General features: G+C 37.0%; 3 long non-coding RNA genes across 3 annotated transcripts in view; 2 read left to right on the top strand and 1 right to left on the bottom strand.

Moving 5' to 3' along the window:
* LOC139141812 (uncharacterized) overlaps positions 1–23,903 on the top strand; it is a 550,434-nt gene that overhangs the window by 513,301 nt on the left and 13,230 nt on the right. The window lies entirely within an intron of this gene.
* On the bottom strand, positions 9,325–12,751 carry LOC139141789 (uncharacterized). Its single transcript, XR_011554242.1, has 3 exons — positions 12,453–12,751; positions 11,039–11,112; positions 9,325–9,540 (listed from the first exon to the last, which is right to left on the bottom strand). It is a non-coding gene; the product is annotated as an uncharacterized lncRNA (long non-coding RNA).
* On the top strand, positions 17,446–22,595 carry LOC139141785 (uncharacterized). Its single transcript, XR_011554241.1, has 3 exons — positions 17,446–17,558; positions 21,565–21,707; positions 22,237–22,595. It is a non-coding gene; the product is annotated as an uncharacterized lncRNA (long non-coding RNA).

The raw sequence follows: 23,903 nt of genomic DNA, 5'->3' as shown, positions 1-23,903 counted from the left end.
GTCACATGAATCTGTAAATTTTGATGCATAAATCTATCGTGATTAATCGTTATTCTCAACTGCCTTACGCATATCAGACAGGGTCCCAGGCAGGTGTTTAAGGACGGTCAGAAGACAGCATCGGCGAGTTTAATTTCAGAGTTAGCGGAATCATTTTAGCTCCCATATAATATGCATATGTATATATGCAAATGGGAGGTATTCGTATAAGGTGGAAAAAGTCGTCTGTATGTATGTATGTATGTATGTTGTATGTATGTATGTATGTATGTATGTATGTATGTATGTATGTATGTATGTATGTATGTATGTATGTATGTATGTATGTATGTATGTATGTATGTATGTATGTATGTATGCATGTATGTCCGTCACATCAAAAATTCCTAAACCGTAGCACCTACTGTCTTAGTATTTGGTGTACAGGTGCACCTAGGGGATGAGATGTGAATATGTTCAAATGAACATGTCAGTGCCAAAAATATGCAAATAAGGGGGGGGGGGAAAGAAAAAATCCTGCAAATGGCTAAAACTCAGTAAGCAGTGGTCAGATTTGGTTGAAACTTGGTATGCAGATTTCTTTAGGTATTCTTAATTCTTAATTAATTGGGATGAAATTTGCGTGTTTGTATTTTTAGGGTATTTTTTCAGTTTTTAGTCAAAAAATCTTGTTCTCTGAAATCGCTCGTCTGATTGCTATGAAACTTCATATTCATGTTCCTCAGAATGACCTCAGTCACGCTTTTACAAATTGTCTTGATATTGTCATATTTGTAATTTGGGGCAATTTTCCCAATTTTTGATAAAAAAAACATTTATCCAAAAACTACTCATTTGATAGCTTTGATATTTGGTATACAGGTATCTAAGATTAATCTCAATATAATGTATTGAAGGTATGTTGAAACTGGCAATTTTTTTATTTTTGGGGCAATTTTTGCCTTTTTTGGTCAAAAAATTTTCCTCCTAAAACTTGCGATCTGGGATTTTTTAAATTTTTTGGTAATTTTATACCTACTGGAACTAAGAGTGTATAATGTGGTGATTTAGTAAGCATTTGATATGGTTAACTTTATTTGGTGTTGAAATGCGGTAAAAAATCCTGGCAGATTTTGAAAAAATTCCAAACAAATGCCAATAAAAAATTCAGCCAGAGAAGGTTTGATAAAAAGAAAAGGTGGGAGAGTGGGGAAAAAAGAATGTACAATGGATCGGATAAAAAAGATAATGTACCTCATCAATCTTCCAGACACCATCCCTCATCAAATGGTCCACCCCGATGTATTTTTGTGCGCAATTAACCATGCAGTGTATTTTTTTAAGATGTCAAGTTAGGTAAGGATTTGAAAGGAATAGTCAAGTTCACCACAGTTTAACTTTATCTATGTGTCATCATCCTTGTGTACTCGGTTAAGTTTGTAAGTTGTTCCAGATGTGGATGCACCAGCTGTTCTGGAAGAAAAAGATGTGTTTACTTTTCCCTGTATAGGTTTTCTGAGTAATGATTGTATGTTGAAATTTCTCCATGTATCTGGTGTATGGGCAAAGTGTAAACATTGGTTGCATGTTATGTATTTCAGTCCATGTCAAATATTGTAAATGAAAAATCAAGAACAGTTTACTGTGTGCTTGTAAAAGATAACATATTTGTCAATACATAAACTGCCTTGCAGATTGATTGTCTTAAAGATTATCACAGAAGTAGAAAAGGAAAAGAAACTAATCAAATTGCTGTAACATATTCACTCTCAGTGCCTGTATAGGCCTATACTTAACTATTTTATCATTACATTAAGCTGTTTGTTATATCTTTATCACTCTCTATGGGCCAAGGCACACTTGGGGTCAATGTCATCACTCTGTGCCAGTCTGTGTATGTCAGTTTGTCTGTACATGTATATCCATGTTTCATACAATTGTTAACTTGTTTTGATAACTATATGGGAGCGAACAGTGATGTTGTCACTATTTTTACTATTTTCGAGAACTTATAAAATAACTGGTTATCAGAGTACCATACTGTTGCACATCAAATAAACATTTGGACGATAAACTTCGAAGTTTTATATTTTACACATTTTTATTAAAAAACTTTTCAGGAAAAGCGGGTGAATGAGGAAAGACATCATGACTAGGCTGACATTTGCTAAAGAAAATGTCTTCTATCACTTTTTACATTTAACCCCATGCTCAATCGTATCCTACATCAAGTCGTAGTGAACTCCGAGCTCAGTCCCGCATGTAAAATTGCGACCGTGACTCGATGATATACGATGATATATTTCGTAAAAAATGCTAGAATTTTGCTTTTCCCATAAGTATAGGTTGGTAGTTATTATATCAGACTGATTTCGGAGTGTATTCAGAACTGAAATAAACAGATATGATATCAAAAACCCGTTTTTTTTATTTTATTGATTCATCAGCTTTAAGCGTAGACCTCGCTGTGACATCCCCGTTATCATTCGGAAAGATACCCGTACATCTCCTATATACGTAATCTTACTTACAGAGCAACCTGGTTGAGCGCGACCGGCCGAACTGCAATATTTCTTCAATGTCGCAAAACATATTGCACCATTTTGGTGAATGGGACACGTCATTGTATATTCGCCAGAAACTAATTACAGTAGGTTAGGATCGACATTGGTCAAATTAGGATGAAATATTGAAGATGAAAATACTTTTATTTTTATTTTATTTTTCACTATGCATGGCAGTCTATAGGCTAATTTGTACGTATTTTGTTGGTAATATCCGATTTAGGAAATATCACATGGACAATCAAAGTTTTGGCCATAAAATCAGCTTCTGTCAAAAGTGACCCTCCACTAATTCCCCCGGCCCACCCCGTGTAATTACTGAAGGCTCCCCTAATCTGTTAATACAAGTCGAAGTCTGTATGCTGTCGCAGAGGCTTGAAAATTGACCCCTTAGCCTTGTGCTTTTATCTGGCGAAACACGAATATAGGTTCAGTTAGCGATATTTTTGTCTAACGAGAGCAAAAAAAAAAAAAAACATTTTCTTCAAGATGAGTAAAAAGTGATAGTTATCATCAATTTGTTACAAAATATGATAGTTATTAAATTTCTTGCAAAGTTCGTTTCGCCAATATTTAAGTACTTAAGGGAGCCATATAAACAAGTCTCAGAAGACGCCATTGTCTGCGTCGCGTCACTACATTCCGTCAACATTTTTAGTTGTGCATCTTTTTTGCTTCTACTGACATATCCCGCCGATGTTTATGGATTTTTGTTAAAGAGTCTACCCTTGAAATCCTGGACCATCTCGACGACTATGCTGTACGTTTGAATGTAGTGCCAGTGTTTAGTCATCGATCGTGTCATGAAGTTACGTCGTCCAACTGGATCCAGTTCGACCAAGGAGCTAAGCAAAAGCTCAATGGTTCGACAACGGACAAGCAGCAAATATTCTCCGTTCAACCTGGACGAAACTCGGCAACCCATTCTAGCAATTTGAACGGAAGAGAGTAACTCTTTTCCGCACCAGCGACAGGTCGACACAAGCTTCAAGGCCTCGATCGACGCCGAGCCCTGCATCAGCTGGATGGCCGTCGTGTACAATATACCAGGTATGTAATATCTGTTCCCTCATATTAACTAGCCCAAGTGTGCTAGTGTCTGAGATACGTCTACTTCGTCTTGTATTAACGTGTTCAGCAATGTATCTGGCAAAATGTCTAATGTTTGTATGTTTTATATCATCGATATTCCTGATAATTTCAGTAAATAATGAATGTCTAATTCCAAGATCACTTTATGCTAATGTGACCTTTTCGTTGATCCTGCCAGGAACTGGACAAAAAATTATGGGCGGGGGGGGATTGGTTGGTGTTTTTAAGGTCTGTGTTGGCACCAGATTGTCTCACCAGAAAAGTTACCCACTAGATTACAATGTCAATGTAAAACAAAAGCTCACACCTCTATAATCCCATTTTACATTACCATTGTATAATATACTATAAATGATATATTAATAATTGACATATAATTTTTCATTTGATTTTGAACTTTTAAAGAATACCTTTAACCTTTAGAAATAATCACTAGGGTGAAAGTCCAGTATCATATTTGTTGTTCACATCTGCTCTTTTAACCACTATTCTCATGATGTACATTTATATCAATTGCCAAACATTTATAAACGCAGAGATTAAACTTGTGCTGTATTTAAAATATCTATTCACAGTTTCTTCTGAGACCAGAATGTATATATTTTGTGAATCAACATTTGTTGAAGCACTGTATTGGCCACACCCTGTTTTCAAATAGTTGTTTTAGTTGTGCAAAAATGATAAACCTGCCCCAAAGGCATGCATGCATGATTCTTCAAAAAAATTTTTGTGAAAAATAGCGACCCCCCAAAAAGGCCTTTCCTGCCTGTAATTTCTGTTCAGTTCCCATGAACAATAATCCTAGGAACACATGATTGATACGCTATATTGTTTGCTTAACCTATACTCAAAATAGCTCTGGGTCAAGATTAATAATAAAGATTATGAAGTGTTGCTATCCTCTATTTTCCTTTGAAACTGTAATCAGTTAAATATGTTGGTAAATTTTTGAATTCAATCCCGCAAGTCTCCTAATTCTTGTAGCTCAAATTTATATATGTACTATAGCTCAAGGACAGAATAGAGCCCCTTGATATTTTTTTTTATCTTTTTTTCTATAGTCATTCGAGGCATTAAATCCATGTTGTCAATTTATTTCCTTTGTTACAATGATAGTGTTAATTTAGAAGATTATAAATAATGTAAAGTAAGATGATGTGGCATGTTTAAAGTCCCACTACCGGTAGCTGTAACTCTTGAAATTTGTTGACCTCAAAATATCTTCCCATTTTGTCCTGGTTTTCTCTGAGTTCTACCCTCTGAAGGGATATTGGCTTTTACTGCATTAAAAATAACTTCTTTCAAGTCTGTGATTTGTGAATATTTGAGTCGGAGAACGCGATGACTTGTGTTCTGTTTTCATATGAAATGCTTGAGTGGGGTGAACGCAATATTTGGGTGCACGGTATACAGGGGAGTTTCTCCCGGAATCACAGACTTGGCTTTATTGCCTGATCTGTGTTGCTATAAATTGTTGATTAGATGACGTTTGTAATTACTAATCTATATTCATAAGATGACATCATCATATTTGGCATACTGGGGGGAGTTACCTCTCGATCCCCAAAGATATGTGAATGGCGTTGTGGATAAAGTGTCGAGTGTGATCAGTCCCGCCAAAGTCAGCACAGCCTCTGTTCATCAGCGAAAACATAATCGGACCAGCCTTCCACTATGCAAGTCATATCAACTTTCTGGTCACTGATGTAGCCTACACAGCTTTAAGTCTGTCTATTCAGTTCTCTTTCGTATAACTTCTAAGCTTCTAATTTCCCTGACTATAACTTGCGACAACTTTTCTCTTGTAATCATGCATGCTTTGCGATGGTCAACCGATCAGTTTTAAAACGCGGTCGATGTGTGAAGTTTCTTTCGTATAAGTGGACGCCAGAATAACCGGGAGAAGGTTGTCAATCATTTTGTATCTGCTTTACGTCACTGCGTACACAGTTCGTCCGGCCGCCGGTACTGTGCAAGAAGTCCAAATCTGTGAAACCGGCAGAAACTAACTCATTTACTGCGCAGACTCAATTTCTTGCATACATAAAAACTTTTAACCATCCTAGTCTAATCAAGTATTGTTAATGAATTATCAGAAGTCTATAAATACACAGCTTTGGCTAGGTTTGTATTGAAAAACATTTTTCATAGTTTCCTCAGAGATTTCCATGAACAGTGGACGAACATTTTCAGTGGAGATCCAAAATCATGTTTCTTGTACACATTACTATAGACCTGTAACCATCATATTCTAATAAAGTCCAATTATGTTAATTATTCAACGTTTGTACCGGTAAATGCAAAAGTATAGCAAGTTTTTCATTGGAAAAAAATTATGTACAGTTTTATCATAGACTCCCATGTACTGTGAATGAAAACTTTCAGTAAAATTCCAAAATCAAATTTTATTACAGTTATGAACTCTACTTTCCATACCATCATAGCCCATACCATCATTCAATTGTAAACAATAACAATGCAGTTAACATATGTACAGGCTAAGTTGACAAGCTAGAGTCTGTATATATCAACATGTACTAGGGAGTACAACAAGGGATTATAGTTGATATAGTAGTTGGTTTCAAAAATTAACGTTAATGGCCCTTTAAAAGTGATTGTCTGTCATATAAATTCTAATTAATAAGCCTTGCCATTTGTTGTTTTATGCTATGCATACTCCTGCCAGCATCAAGATAGCAAGGATATTGTTGTGATAAGTTTGAACAAGCAATTACTTCTGTATTTCAGCAATTCTAACAGTTCACCATGATTAATGTAGAAAAATAGCAGCTGAAAAACAATTTAGATCTTCAGTTTAAGTTGTAAGAAAATATTTTGTGTCTATAACTGGTGAAACCAACTGAAAACCTGTGACGTGCCTAACATGGAGCTTTAAAATGTGATGAAGCAAGGATTGATAATTTTAAAAAATCTTTTTTTTGTAATAGATTTTAGATTTTTTTGTGCTCACATAATGACAATTACTATGTTATTATCTTTCAGAAACTTAGGTATCTGCATAGTGCTTTGAAGGCAGCAGATTGGCCTGAAGATGATATGGCGAAGATTGAATCTGTTTTAAAACTTGACAACATCTCTTCTGAACATAGTGACATTGATGAGGATGGGAAAGTTGTGGGGTATTTAAGAAAGCCACTGTCATGGGAGTGAAAAAAATGAGAAAAACAAAAATACAACTCATGAATATTTACCGTAGATCATTTTCAAAAGCAAATGCGTTTGCCACGCACAGAGGAATCTCCCTCATCCAGAGACAGGCCGGATGAAAGTGAGTCGTTGGCAATGAGGGGGATCGATGGGAATCAAGAAGATTCAAATTCTGGTGATGAAAGAATGTGAAAATCTTGTTTGATTTGTTAGTTTATTTATTTATTTTATTTATTAAAGGGAATTTCCAGCACATTTTCCCTCAGTTTTAAATTTCACTTAACTGAATTTTTTCTTTAATAATGTGAATCTTCCAGCAAATATGTGATTTACTTTTGTGTTTTGCAAAATATTGTATAATTTGATCTGTTACAGGAAATTTCAATCGGTTTATTCTGTTTTAAATTGAATTTAACATTTTTTCTTTTTTGACCATGATTTCAGCTCTGATTTTCCTTTGAATTCCAATAAAATTAATCAGATTATATAAGATTGATTCATTGTTTGTGTGTTATATGTGTGTGAATATATGTAAGTGTTATATAAATGATCGTAATGAAGAACGGGAATCCAGGATTGACAAAGTCTCATTTCATTCTTCTGAAATTTGTAGAACTTTACAGCATTAAACAACATCAAAGGGGCAATTTTCAATCCCTGGTTCTCGCATTAGTGGATTTCCATATTAACTGTTTATGTGATTTAAGTCCTCTGTACTTTGAAATTTCCGTAGTCAGTCAATTTGCTAAACAAGATTAAGCTGATGAGAACCTGTCTCTTTTAACTAGCCACATCTGTAGAAGAAGTCGTCAAATAGCTTTCCTGTTTTAGTGACTTTGACATGTCAGTGTAACCTTTCACATACATTAAATTTGTCCACATTTGTCAATTTAAGGTTCGCTATATTAGCACAAGACTAATTTACTTCCTGGTTCGCTACCCACGAAGATAGTCCTGGTCAAAAGTAAAGCTAATCTTATGGTGTTTAGTGAGAGCAGCATGGGCTCCATTCAATAATCACATCAGCTTTGCAGACAGTGGTGGGATTGAGCTGAAATGTGTTGAGTTATGAGACCCACCTCATGTGTATCAATGGGCCTTGAATTTTGCAAAACTACCATTAGGGGCACTTTTTGACCTCTAGGTCAACATTTCCGTCGCGACTTTCCCACACGAAAGTTTTATCAGTGCACAAGCTAAGGCTGATTATACACCTGTCGTAGAGATCTTGGCCGCTGAATGTTCTAAAGTAGGAAAATTTAGCTCAACGTAACGCTTCCATGGTCGCCTATCGGAAATGAATTAGTGGTCTTGTGCCACATAGAAGAGCCCTTGTGGTTACTGTAGTTATTGTTTTAATTTAATTGTTAAAGGAATTGCCCGAAATAAATTCACAATACATTTTGACTTATGATTAAAATAAAAGTTGAAATTATCATTGCAATGCAATTTAAGATATATATCACCAGGGAAATCTGAAAAGAATGTGATAAACAGTATTTTTAGCATACTTTAAGTAGGTGACTTGTAGTGCAAATTCAGAGCAAATATTTTCATTATTTTGTATAAATGCTCACTATGTAGAAGTTAGTAAAACAAGAAATAAGATGAGGAGAACAGTGTTACTCTGTCATATTCTGAATTAAAGTGCATAGAATACGCTGTCCCCCTCTACTGTACACTGAGCTATGACCTAAATGAGTCCTGAAACATGACCTCGTTGCATGGTATATAAATACGCAAAGACGGGTTTCGGATTGTGATAACATGTTCATTCTGCTTGTACAAGCTGCAACTGGACCGTGATTGAATACTCCGAGGTGCGGAGTATTGACGCCTCGTCACTGTATTCCGAATATATTCATCCAAGAAGTGGGGCCAAATCTTTTCGAAGATTCCCGAGCATGTGAGCTTTACCGAGTAATGTTTGTGAAGCTATCCCTTACCGAAATGACACCCATTTACATTGTGTTTCTTACTTGTAAGAAACATGTGTCATATACATGCTACCTACAGGTTTCAAAACATGTGTCTGACCATATTGATTTTAACTTTCCGTTATGTATTGAAAACATGAACAATACATGTTAGAAGCATGTATGGCTTGAAATCCAGGCAGCTACACCCAAAATCTGTGCTGTTCAATGCAACATGTTTGTCACATGAACGCAACACATCTCTGACATGTTGGCAATCAAGAATCTCTCCTCTTCCATGAAGGTCCCTCAAGGGCACAAGAGCTCCTGGAAAATCTTTCCCGGAGAGCCCAGGATAAGATTTTCTGGATCTCTTCTGGAAAGATTAACAGGTAAGCTGCCACTCGGCCTGGCAATTAGCTGCCTCTCTGCTGGGTAGATTTCCTAATGCTGTGCTTTATAAAATCAACCTACCTTCTGCACTCTGAATTATAGTCACCCCAACAACTTGAAACTTTTTTATCACTGCTGCTGAGAAACTGCCATCACCTTACCACTTCAGAACACTCTTCTGCACAAACAAAAATAATGCGAGAGCTAAAAAATTTGGTATTAATTAAATTTAATCCACCAGACTTTAAAAGCTGATCAACATAATCAACATCAAACTGTTAAGTTGAAAAAATGTTCAAGTGTCCATAAAGTCAAGAACTTCATATTGCCATGACCATGAGCTCTGTTTAAAAGGGTACGCTGTGATTTGTCTGTTATGGTTTCAGTTATTGCTTGACCTGTCATCTTGAGGTTGTCCTATGCATAAGCTGGAAAAATAAAAAACATCAAGTAAGATATAAAGCTTATTAAGTTTATAACAAAAAATACGTAAAATGTTAGAATTGCTAAAAGCTGACAATTTTGACTCTTTCAACAGCTATTAAACATTGAAGAATGAAATTTGCATGCAGTCAGAAATAAAGAAACTATTATATACCCTCAATTTGCGAATGATCCAATGTGATTTGTTGTACAAGTATCAATCTGTTCATATTGCAAATACCTTCAAACTAGTATATCCATAGACAGTAGAATCAATGACATAAAACAAAATTTATTTTTTCAGATGATTTATCCCGCGGGAAAAAATGTTGATTTCCCTCTTTATTAAGTCAATGAATCTTTAAAGTTATTCATGTACGGAATAAGACAGAAACGTTGCCATAAAAATTGATCTGTACTTGATCTTAATGTATATATGCCAGAACATTTTATCCAAGTATGTTATTACCTCATTTAAACTTCATGAGTCAATATTGTATGATTTGCAAAGGTTCAAGTGAAGTAAATGTTTATTGGTATAATTCAATTAAAATTATACACAGACTACTATGTAACGTCCACTCATTTGGATTGAGTACACATTGCATATTTACATGAACATTCTCAAGTCAAATTGGAACGCAGCATAGGAAAAAGGTAGGTTTTTGTATTAAAGGCGAGTTCACCAAAGAAGATTTTTAATATTTGTTTTTGGTCACTTATTCAAGAATTGCCATTTTTGCCATTTATAACTTGATAATTTTTACAAAAATGGATAAAAATAGTGGCAGAAGTTGCATTTTCGGGCTTCATCAACTAAATTTATTTTGAATGATGAGAAAAATAGACCAAGCTTGGCGCTTTCATCAAATGATATGGCAGGGTGCATCTTCTGATTGGTATGGCATTGTCCACTCTCTCACATTCATGCAAGGCTGTGAGTATTTGCATAGTAAATGTGGTAAATGAAATGAAAAGTGACCCAGCAGGGACTTGCACAGAAGCCGCCAACTTAGGAATTGACTTTTGGTAATGAGGATCAGTCATACAAATGATGCAGCCAGAGAAATGCAATTTTGGGGGTTAAAAGTTGTGACCACCCCAATATACAAATAATAAACAAAATAATTAAAAATAATCGTATAGTGGGGTGAGTCACAATTTCAAATAAAAAAAATACACAATAGTTATGTAATACACAAAGCCTGGTGTAAACGTTACTGACAATGCCATACCCATTGGAAGATGGTCCCTGCCATATGACCTGATTGAAGCACCAATCTTGGCAGCTTTTCCCATGATGAAGCCCTATAATGCAACTTCTGCCACAGAGTTTATCTTATTTGTAAAAATCTGCGCAAGTTATAATGGAATAATTGACCTTCAAGCGAGAACATATGTAAATATCACCCCTGGAAAACTCCCTCTTAAGCCAAGCTCGAGTTGCACAGACTCACTGAGAGTACTATTCATTTAGGAATCCTAAGGTTGAACTTTACTTACCATTTAATGCTTCAAGGTTATGGGTCAGTCTTTGATACCCAGCTCGTAGTTGTTTACTTTTGTGAAACAAAGCTCTGTATAGAAAAAAGGTGAAGTACATTATTATAAACACATGATTAGTAATAGTTCCATTTGATGTTTATATTCTGCTCCCCACAGAATCCTTAAAAAGTACTGTGCATTGTTTGAAAACATGTCCTTCACACGTGTAATCACTATTGTTACTGTTGATAAATGAAATCTGTCCAGTTATACATTAGTATACTGAAATAAATAATGTGCTTGATCTAATGAAATATTTCGTCTACAAAAAAAACCCCTATCAACTGTGCTCTCGCTGTCGCTCATAATGTTCATAAATTGAGAACAAATATAAAAATTTACGGGAAAAAGTAAATGTATGATTGGCCATTTACAATTTTGTTATTTTTGTAGCCTGATTTATTGTTAAGTTTATGAATTCTCAGGAAATATTGTCATATCTTGTCTTTCAAAAACTACTCTGCCCCTATCATCAGCCTTTGATCGACACACATGGTGATAGCACAGCCCCTCTACTGTGGTGATAGCCAGCTTTGGAATTTGACTTTGCCTGCATGAGCAGTGAAGTCATGCCAAGTGAATAATTATCAAATTTCTAAGCAATCGGATTTACGGTTTCAGAGGAGAAGGCAATTGTTGACGGACGACAGATGGACAGATGACAACTGAGAAAGTAGCCTGTTTGATAAGCATTGAATTCAGGCAGCAGAGGAAAAAAATAAGAGAAATTGCTAAAAACACAGATAAATAAATATCACCACAATTTTAATAAATCTGACAGAGGTCAACCCAAGGATCGTGAATATAAATTTTCAAAACAAAATGATTTTTTTTTGACCAAAAACGCTAAAAATTGCCCCCAAGTTACAACCATAGAAAAATTAACCACAATTCTTGCTTGGCTGTCTGACTGAATTCAATTTTGCCAATGCATTTTATAACAACACAGAAATACAAATGATTTAGCAACAGTAGCCCTGCGTACAGGTCTGTGTGTTCTCGGCGTTATACGGCTTCCACCACAGCCTTGCAATGGTCTATGGAGATAACTGGGGCTGATCCGGACCGCAACAAAAACACGGTCTTTTTGCCGAAATTCTGCTCTATCGGGGCAAAATCCTTTCCCTGCCTACCTTTACCTCCTAACCGACCCAAGAAAAGATGCGATGAACTTCTTCTAACGTCCAAAGCCGTTCGTTTTCTGAAACATAACGTACTCGACAGGTTGTTTACCACTTTGCCCATGGAGGTCGCCATTTTGAATCTCGCTGCAAGAACACAGTTATCTCCATAGACCGTTGCAGGGCTGTGGCTGTGGCCGTATAACGCCAGGAACACACAAACCTGTCCGCAGGGCTAAAACTACACTTACCCTGAGTAATGTAGATGGCATCAAGGGTGGTTTTGTCATCATTCTGCTGCCATTACATAGCAACATTTGAATTCGTGTCAACCACTGGTGGTACAAACTCATGCAGTGACGCCGTCTCGAGAGTCAAATCGCCAGTCTTCCAGGACATGCAGAGGAATCCGCTACAATGGTATTTTACAGACTCAACTCATTTTCTGACGTCTGAATCGTTCTCACAACACACCAAAGTCATGATTTCTTGTGTAAAAATGACAGCGATTACACAGCAACGGAGCTGACACCGGCAGCTGCAAGCTGTCTACTTGCTGCGAAACGAGCCCTGCCACTCCTTGACGTGTTCTGCTGGGAGAACTACCACTCCGATGACCAACCTACCCGAGTGGTAGAGGCTACGGATTCGCAGCAAGCTGTCTACGTGGCAGCCTTGAACAGTTCAAATTGATGTTGATGTCTATGGAAGACCGGTCACGACATGCGACATGCGACCTGCGACTTCAAAACTGCGACCTGCGTCCTGCGAGTTTGAAACATACGACCTCCGACTTCGGCATTTAGACCAAGGTGTAACCTGCGACTTCACAACAGCGACCTGCGTCCTGCGTGTTGTCAAACTGCGATATCAGTCTTGATTTGTTCGCACATTGCTCTGAACACGAGCCTGAAAAACACGAGGGACACCATTGCACTGTATTAAAACAGCCGGTTTACCGCATTCTCGCGACCAGATAATAATTTTCGCACCGCTGGCCTACGCAAAAATCGGCCAGCGAAAGAATTCAACCAGCGATAGAAGTGCATGAAGCTGTGACGGTAGAGAATTCCACAAACGAAGAGCACAAATTTATTTTCCTTCTTACGAAAGGCAAACTGATCTGAAATAATGCAATAGCAATAGGGTTTTAAAACGTCTACATCAGTGTTAGTTTCTGGAACTTTTCTGCCCACATGATCTAAAATATTATATACACACAAAAAATAATATGTACATATTATAGTATGTACATATTAGGCTGAAAATAGGATTGTAGGAGGGTTTAATGATGTCCTGTTTACAGTTTTAACTCGCGTTATCTATAAAGAAAGTCGGTCACTGGCTATTCATGGTTAGCAAATATGTTTGCACTTCTGTATCAGTATTATTTTGACTGCTTTACTTTGCATATGTTATTTGTGTAGACAAATGTAGTCCGAAGTAAACCAGTAAGAATATTTTTATTTTCCAACTGAACAAAAGTGGATCAATTCGATTTTTTGACGAAAAGTAAAAATGAAATTAGACGAAAAGATGGCAACATCCGATGATCAATCACTGGAGAATTGGAACAAAACTGGAAATGTTAGAAAATGAACGACGATAACTGAAAATTCGAATGTTTGCAATGACACCGACGCAGACTAGTTATGATACAGGGGGGGGGGGCAACTGATGAATTAAACAGACAGCTAATGGTTATACCACAGTGAAATGAGGATAAATACCAGAGATTTCTAAAAATCAAAAGGTTTGTCGATAACATAAGGAAAGAAGCGAGTAAGGCAGACGAAGAATATCTAAAATAATTTGAAATTATAATATAGACAAATAAATGCCTATCACGTAGCATATTATTTTCCATGCATTAACACAGTACGTACTGTCAACATTTCCGTCATAAAATTTCTCTCCAGATGAAAATGACTGAACTGGTGTGTACATGAATTGAGTTTTGCCAGACTTGGTGAACGATTTACCAAAGCGAAAGCAATGGCTTATTAATTGATCGATGTTGAACGTTAAATCTCCTTTCCACGTTTTACCCTTTGAGCGCTGTAATTTTCTCCCACCAAAATTTTAGTGCAAAATTTTACCAATTGTATGAATTTTTGTAATTTTTTGATAATTTTGGACCAAATCGACATCACATTTCATTGGCTATAGGTTTTTCCCAAAATTTTTGCAAAAATTTGAGAAAAATTGACAGGGGTTTATTATATAGGGGACAAAAATAGACTTTGGCGCTCAAAGGATTAAACTTCACGCAAGACGCCTCCAATCTAATACTGAGGAAACACCATGAAACGTTTACGTGTTGTTGTCGCATGTCGCAGTTGTGAAGTCGCAGGTCGCAGTTTGACAAACACGCAGGTCGCTGTTGTGAAGTCGCAGGTTACACCTAGGTCTAAATGCCGAAGTCGCAGGTCGCATGTTTCAAACTCGCAGGACGCAGGTCGCAGTTTTGAAGTCGCAGGTCGCATGTCGCATGTCGTGACCGGTCTTCCATAGATGTCAAATTGACGTTCAAACTGATCAAGCCTCGTTCTGGTTCATAACGGAAGTCAAGCGTCGACCCCGTTTTACTTGCGATCAGAAGATTCGATTCGTTGGATTTTTGGCAACTAATTGAAATGTCTGTGCACACAATTTATACGACAATTACGGTTACGATTCTTTGTTTAGAACAAAAACAAGCGTTTTTAAGGTGTTCATTTAATGACCTCTGACATCACATGACTTACCTTTGACACGGAGTCAGCTGTGTACCCTTGATACTATTGATAGACTCATTCAATCGCGCAGCTCAGAGCTGTACTATGAGCATAGAGTAAGTACAAATCTAATGTATTTCGTGCGTCCATCCTTGAAATATTTCGTGAAAGTTACTCAAGATGCTTTTAAAGACTACTAGAAACTAATTCTTCGTTAAGGGAATATAATTTAAGCAAACTTTAGTTTTGCAGCGAGGCATTCTTGTAAACCCGGAAGTAAGCCCCCTCTTTCTACCTCCATGCTATAACGTAGAGTGACCGTGGCTCTATCGACGACTGAATATCCCTACTGAAACTCAATTTGTTTGTGTCGTAGGGCTGACAATTAACCACATGGTATTTTCGACTCTGACAGTAACTGCTTTCAAGTCACTCGATGTTGAAAACAAAAACCAAATCTACATGAAGATCTTATTGGTCCAGTGCTCGTAAATATGTGTCGTAAATTTAAACAATGAATGTTTACAAACAAAGATGACATTTTTGTTACCACTCAAAATTATCAATGTTATATGCGATTTAATTTTGGTCAAACTTTGGTCAAACTATTGTTTTCGCCAAAACTACTTGCCTTATAGCTTTGATATTTGGTATGCGGGTTAATGGGGATATAAAAATGTGATGAGTCTTTCAAACGATGACGAAATCTACAATTTTGTAATTTGGGAATTTTTTACAATTTTTTCGTCGAAAAAGGGTTTCTCAAAAATTACAAGTCTGATAGATATATGCAGGTTTCTACAGATAAGATGTGCTTTATTTTATAAAACTGCACTTCAGAAAAAAAAAACCAAGTCAGCAATATGCATATACCGGTATAAACATATTTATCTCATGTAAACAGTGCATGGCCTGAAATCCGCTCTCAGACTTACCCGTTTCAAACATGAATGCAAAAAAAATAACATGTATGGTATATGTATACACAGCACGAACAGAAGTGTCCCTGGGCTTAAACACTTCAGTAGCTATTTGTAAATATCTTTTAGGCATATTGATTTCCAACTATCATGAACTGTTTATCAATCTGGCATGCTAGAAGCTAGTTTTCACTTTGTCATTTCGGTAAGGGAAAGCACACATCTAATTCAAGAAGCGAGGTGGAAGTTGTATGCAAATGAGAACAAGTGTAGCGAAGTGTAGCGAAGCTAGATTAACACTACACTTGAAAGCGTAATGTGTTAGGAGTGTTGCTTATATTTTATAAAGCATTCTGTAAAATTTGTACATCGAGTTTCTTTGATGTATTGTCAAAATAAAGCCAAGAATGGCGTACTTGATTGCTTGTCATGGAAGGATATGCCTGTGTAAAGCGGCCCTATTGTCACAAACGCCCGGTCACCCCCAGGCCTGGGTCACCCCGGTGACCGGAGGCTGTACGAGGAATCCCCAAGTCACTTCAATGCGCGGCCACGCGATCGCGTATGAGTTGTGTTTGTTACATCGTACTGCAGCCAAGTCTCACCATTGTAGGGGAGCAGCTGATGATCACGTATTTTCGTCGACTGGCGAAGTCCTCTCTTCCACGTAAGTATCAGCATGGAGGTACTACCTCCATGGTATCAGTATGCTGCCGCTTTAGCTCTGCGTGGCACTGCTGGTGTGGCAGTGTGTGTAACTGCACAGTGGCTCGAGGTCACGTTTTGCCGTCCGACCCAAATACCTCGAGCGCGAGCTACTGTACTGCAGCTTGTCTGTAACACAGGCGTTCTGTTGAGTGGGTAGTTTGTAAAAGTGTAGTTTATGCTACGTTCGGACGTTCTGTTCTGTAGCCTTGATAAGGCTATGGAGGAGAACGTCGGAACGTAGCGGAAACTCCACTTTTACAAACTATCCACTCAACAGAACGTCTGTGGTGCACGTACAGCATCATAGGGAAAAATTGTGAGACTCGAGCGAGAAAATGACGCTTTCTCGCAATTAGTTAGAATCTGTTCTTATTCTCACCGCTGAATCATAAAATAATGTTTTCCTACCGTTATTCTTTCTTGTACCCTTATTGTAAATTGTCGAATCCTTGGTATTCTATGCCATCTTCTGCAATCATATATGTATGGCATCATTTTACAAGTGGTATAGCCACAAACTGATGACGTCAAATCACCATACACAATACACAGTGCCGTAATTACAAGGCATCTGTGTTTTGTGTACGGCGATTTGACGTCATCAGTTTGTGGCTATACCACTTGTAAAATGGTGCCATATGTATTTCTTACCCAGAATTACTAAAAATTTGCCAGTGAATGAATCATCTTTTGTTATAATTCCTACGATAACATTCTCTGGAAACAATCTTATTGACAAATTACAATTTTTCCGCAAGAGCGGAATCAAATACCCGGTTTGGGTATGGAGCCGAGCAGAGCTGTGATGGGGGGCCGTACGTGTTTACAAAAATCAGGGAAGGTGATTGCAATTGTGAAATTTACTGATACTTCACAGGACTGGAGATTACCATGATTCATTAGTATACCTCATGTAACCTGGTCGTAAAGCCTCAGAGGTATATGTATGTGGAACGTAGAAGGAACAAGAATCAAAAGATTGACAACTGATCTTTTACAAATCCTTCATCAGGTAAGATTTGTTTTAAATTTTTAGTCATTTTTTATTTTAATTTCCTGCACATCTTGTTCATTATCAGTTAAGCTTTTCGCATGCTCGGTTATATTTGGCGGAGTTGTAGTTCTTTCTTCAACATCAACTCCCTTGACGCTCTGTACATAACTTATATAATACATGTAAGTAATTTAGAATATGTGTCTGTACTGTAGTGTGGTCTCCTTGGCAAAAAAATCAACAGGACAAAATAGAGCAAGTGCAAATGAAATTCATGAAGTTCCTTTGTTTCAAACATAGCATCCTAAATAATTATGAAGAATTCTGCAAGTGTTTTAACCTTTAGCCTCTTTATCATCGAAGATTGTTTTTATATACTATATTTTTATATGAATATTTTAATAATATGTATGATTGTCCCCAATCATGTTTCATGTTATTTTGATGTTCCTCAGTAAACTACAAATACTAGAACTCGCACTGTTTTTTAGACTCACAGTATAAAACTCAATGTTTTTAGGTACTTAGCTCTTCAAAGATGTATGGCTACTTTGATGTGTGCATTTCCAACCCTGCCATTGACAACACTTTATCTTGTCAAAGTTTCAGATGCCTGGTCAGAATGTCATGCCTAAATTTGTACATATTTTTAACAGTTTCACATAGTTTGTTGTGTGTTGTTTATTGTTTTATTGTACTTCATGCATTCATATTTTATGTATATTTTATGGAGCCTGTTAATGTGACTAGTTCTCGTTGGTCTTCCCTTGAAATAAATGTATAAATGAATTTATTGCTACTTGCTTGAATGCACGTCTTGACCTACATTATGTACCTTTTTTCTTTAAAAAGGTGTACAATCATCAGTGATTACAATGGGTTTGGTGCAAAGTTATACCAGTGATGAAAGGTTTAATTAAAATTACAGAAGTCATAAACAATCAAGTTTTCTTATCTTAATGAATATAAAAAGCCATGTTTTAGAATGAACTGATGTGTAAAGTAATGTCAGCAATTTGCAGGAGATAATATTTACATTACATCCTTGTTAATGTTTTCTTTTCCCTTACTGAGGCAGTGCGTCCCATTGTCATTGGATACTGGTCTGACAACCAGGTGAAAAGCAACATGGTGACAATACCATCCTCCATTGCAAAGCAAATACACAGTGTGTGGCTATGCAAACAGCCAACACTGAACAGAGATGGTGGTGTTGTCATCAATGCAGTGCAAAAACCCTATGGAATTGAGGGAGTTTTTCATCAATATATTTACTTTCCTAAGGCAGTGGGTCCATGCTGTGGCACAGGTTTGTACTTACATATATCCTGTTCAGTGTTTCCACTGGCTAAATTTACCACTAAGCCATTCTGTTGAGACCAACATTGACTAGCTAGAACTATAGCCATCCAAATTACATATAATTTCATCTGTGATTTTGGCCAACTGACAGTTGTATACTCAGGTCCTATCAGTTGCTACAGTAACAATATGACATTAAACTGGTCCCATAATCATTTCCATTCAAGGTAATACATTACCAGGTCCATGGGACATTTGTGATTTTCAAATTTAAGTAGGACCATCCTGAACCACAGATAGTTAGTGGCAATGAAAATAAACAACTATTTTTTATGGAACAAACTGCTTTCTTTATAAGATTCACAACAAATTTTATTTCCCGTGTGCTTCACACTTATGTGACTTGCACTTTTGTAAATGTATCAAGACGTATCATAAGTATTGCATTATTTACAGGGTAACTTCAAGATGTTTCCTTTCTACCCTTTCCCTTCTGCCTCAGTCATCAAGTGCTTTCAGTTCTCCAATCTAATTTTTAAACCAACTGTTCACTTTGAGAAGGTGTACTGCAGGTAATTACATTTTGTACACTAGGTGTAAACAGTCGCCTCTTTCTATTGGTAGTCCAAACAATGAATGCTTTAATTTCAAAATCAAACTGGGTGTATAGGAATACATTGCGAGACTGGAGAGAGAAAGTGAAGCTTTCCCGCAATTTGTGAGAATCTCTTGTCAATTCTCACAGCTACCAGTGAGAATTCAAAAGTTCTCACCGATGAGTAGTGAGAAATGTACTCCTTGGTGAGATAATAGATTCTCACCAGTTAGAATGGAAATTCTCACTAAGCACTGTGAGAATGGTAATTTTTAAGGTGAGAATGAACCAGACTCACCATTCATTGGTGAGAATCAGACTTGTTGTTCACTGGTGTGAAACAATCTGGTTAATTCTCACAAGTGAACAATGAGTCTGGTTGATTCTCACCAGTGAATGATTAGTCTGGTTGATTCTCACTGTAAAAATTACCATTCTCACAGTGCTTAGTGAGAATTTCCATTCCCATCGGTGAGAATCTATTATCTCATCAAGAAGTGCATTTCTCAGTGCTCAATGGTGAGAATTAAACTATTCTCACCGATAGCAGTGAGAATGGCAATTAAGAGATTCTCACCAATTGTGAGAAAGCGTCACTCTCGTTCCAGTCTCACAATTTTTTTCCTATAATGGCCACTTGATGTCTTACAGAAAAAAAAAACTGATTCTTCTCTTATTCAAACACTATCCATGGAAATTCAACAAACTATTCCTGGTACAATTTCATTTTTTGTAACTAGTCCTATCCTGCAACTCTGCGGACAACCTGTGCAATATCGTTTTTGCTTACTTGTAATCGAACACGACTTAGCATGTCGCAGTGTGCTGCTTGTTGTTCAGCGTGGTAAACATTCAACTGGACAATATCCTTGGCAATATCTTCATGCAAATATTATGACCAATGCCTATCCACAATACAGTGTTACTCAGTACTGGTACACATCATGGCAGAAGGTGACCCCTGCCTATCCACAAATACATGTACACAGTATGGAAGATGACCCAGGCCTACATGCACATGATATGGAATATGTCCCAGGCCTATCCTCAATCCAAATGCATTCACATGGTATGGAAGATGGCACAGACATATCCAAAATACACATAATATATGCAATGGAAGATGACCTAGGCCAATCCACAATACGCATACATGCACACAGTATGTACAGGTAAGATGACTCAGGCCTATGTAGAATACATAATGGGAGATGACCAATGTCTATCATCAATACAAACAGTCTGTACCTGTATTGTATTCAGGATAGGCCTGTATCATCTTCAATAATGTGTATCTGTATTTGTATTCAGGATAGGCCTGGGTCATCTTCAACAATTAATGTTTACCTGTATTGTATTGTATTGTATTGTATTCAGGATAGGCCTGGGTCATCTTCAACAATTAATGTTTACCTGTATTGTATTGTATTGTATTCAGGATAGGCCTGGGTCATCTTCAATAATGTGTACCTGTATTTGTATTCAGGATAGGCCTGGGTCATCTTCAACAATGTTTACCTGTATTGTATTGTATTGTATTGTATTGTATTGTATTGTATTGTATTGTATTGTATTGTATTGTATTGTATTGTATTGTATTGTATTGTATTGTATTGTATTGTATTGTATTGTATTGTATTGTATTGTATTGTATTGTATTGTATTGTATTGTATTCAGGATAGGCCTGGGTCATCTTCAACAATGTTTACCTGTATTGTATTGTATTATATTGTATTGTATTGTATTCAGGATAGGCCTGGGTCATCTTCAATAAAAACACTGTACCTGTATTTGTAATTGTATTCAGGATAGGCCTGGGTCATCTTCAATAATGTGTACCTGTATTTGTATTCTGGATTGCCCAGGATCATCTCCATAGCGTGTACATGTATTTGTTGATGGTTGACCGGGGTCACCTGCGATGCTGAGTAATTGTATTGTGGATAGACCTGGGTCATCTTATTTAGAATGTTTACATGTGTGTAATGCTTATCATCATTAGGGTTAAGGACATTATGAGTGTTTGCAATTCATTAACATCCCATCATCAAATGTATTTTAATCATTCCGGTTATCATTGTCATTTAAAGAGTTAGTAATCATGAGTCTATCTGTTTACAATTCAGGATCAGCAATGAATGCTGCAATGTCAAGGATGAGAAATACCATTGCCTTGACAAAGAGCAGTAAAGAACAAAGTGGAGGGCTTTGGATAGGACTTTGCCATGACATTTACAATGAAAGATGAATGGAAATGATCAAACAACAGGTAAGTTTTTTCCTTTTCAGTCCTTACTCCCAAGTATATATACACAAGTGGTTGTTGCAAAGATGTGCTGGAACTGGTATCTTGTAACTTGCACAAAGTGTTTTATATTAGTTGTCTTTATATAGCTAGCATGTTTACGATTACAAGAATACTAATTAGAAACACAGGTTCACTGATACATTTCTGTATTTTAATTGACATTGCCAGCAGCAACTATGTAGGTGCATCAGCTTAACACTAATCCATCCAGATACTATACACAGCATACATGTTACAGCAATTCTCATTCTTAAACTGCGCAGGACATTGGTTGAGCAAGAAGAAAACGGTGTGGTTGAGATGTCTACGTTAGAGAAATATGCATATAGCGGAGAGAAAAATAAATTTATTTGTTTTGTTTTTTACACAAGAATTCTTTGATATTTAACACACAAATAAACTAACTTTTTGTGAAGAGAAATTATATGTTTTATGTTCCATGATTGGTCCATGATTGTCTTCCATGAGTTTATTATTATTACTATGTTAGGGAACAGGTGTGTATATCCATGCAGAAGAGGAAGCAAGGTAATCCAAAACTGACTTTAAGGCAGCATTTTACCACGCAAAGAAAGGAACCAACTACCAGGGACAGTTGTCTCAAGATGAAGACAGTGGGATTGCACCTCCATTTGGTAGAGGATTTCCTATTAGTCAGTATGGTGGACAGACGTGAACCCTTACACTGCTCAGCACACAGATTGTACATGTATGTTAGGATCAAAAACTCCTAAACCACTACACCTACCACAGACAAACAGTGGGCAACTTAACAGATATAACCCGCAATACTAAGCATCATCATATTACAGCTAGTACACAGAACTGTTTAAGGTAGTCCAGCTCAAAGAGAGGAAAAATTCAATTTTCAGAGCATTGAGAAAACACAATTATTATTTCATGCCTCCCCCTCAGTATCATGGTGATCTCTGTAGTATAATAACGAACCTGTAGCTGATTTTCACTTGTGATGATTTTTTATAAACATTCCATCATCACTTTTTCTGCTCCAGAGGTGTACATGTCAATCAGGACCCAGATTTACATATACTGGTCAATAACATTGCTATGTGTACATGTATGATATATATTAGGTACTTTGTTTCCCAATAAGCTTTCAGAAGAAGAACAAGAAACTAGAGCTGATATTAAAAAAATTGTTAAAAATTCATCAAAAAGATACAGCTACTGCAGCCCAAATTTCATTGGGAGCTGTCATTATGTACAGCCTAGGGGTGAGGGCAGTGGATGTTGGAGGAATTTTGTCGGAAACTCTAAAATTTCAAGTACACTGCCCCAAACCATTGAGTAACCCCCCTCTCTTACATGGAAATTTTGACTTACCCTCCCTCCACACACTCACTTTTGAAAACTTAAATTTCAATACATGTATTTCCATAATTTACATAAATACAGCAATAGTAAAGACCATTCAAATCCTGGCGTACCCTGCTAGATAGTCATTGGTTATCTCATGACGGTTGAAAAAGGTGAAACAAACATAATGAAATCCAAAGTCACAACAAAACATATATGTCAAAGGTCACACTATAACCAGTATACAACCACATACAGTATTGTTTAATATGGATGGGTATCATAACAGGGTCCTCACTGGGATATCTGATAGGGTAGACTTTGAAAGTACTGATTGAAGAACATGCGGAAGGCTGATGGGGAAAGTGTCCGACGGGCTTGCTCCTCTCCCTTGCATGGAAAAATTTGAGAAATTGTAGTGTGCATTGGTGCAGTTTGGCGTAATCTCAGAGGTGTTTTCAATGTGTATCTTACTGAGTAAAATTTGTAGAAATTGATGTGTGAAGTGGTGCAATCGGAGAGGTACGTGTTTCAATACATTTTGCACCAAAATTGAATAACCGCCTTCTTTCTCTCAACATTTTGAGTAACCCCCCCTTATAGCTTTCAATATTTTGAGTGACCCCCTTCACATTCCTCTGACCCCCCCCCCCCAGGCTGTAACAATGATGGCTTCCAAGGAGATACAGGGCTCGAAATTAGCGGTAGTCCCGCGTCCACAGACTACCAACTTTTCCCTTGGGCTACCAAAACCCATGAAATGGTAGTCCACACGGACTACCAAAGCCAAGGACATGAAATTACTTAGTGGACGACATGTTGATCGCTTTGAGATGACCG

The sequence above is a fragment of the Ptychodera flava genome, chromosome 1, assembly GCF_041260155.1.
Source record: "Ptychodera flava strain L36383 chromosome 1, AS_Pfla_20210202, whole genome shotgun sequence".
NCBI classification, from domain to species: Eukaryota; Metazoa; Hemichordata; class Enteropneusta; family Ptychoderidae; genus Ptychodera; species Ptychodera flava.
The sequence above is the reverse complement of the archived record's forward strand: the minus strand, read 5'-3'. Positions and strand labels throughout refer to the sequence as shown.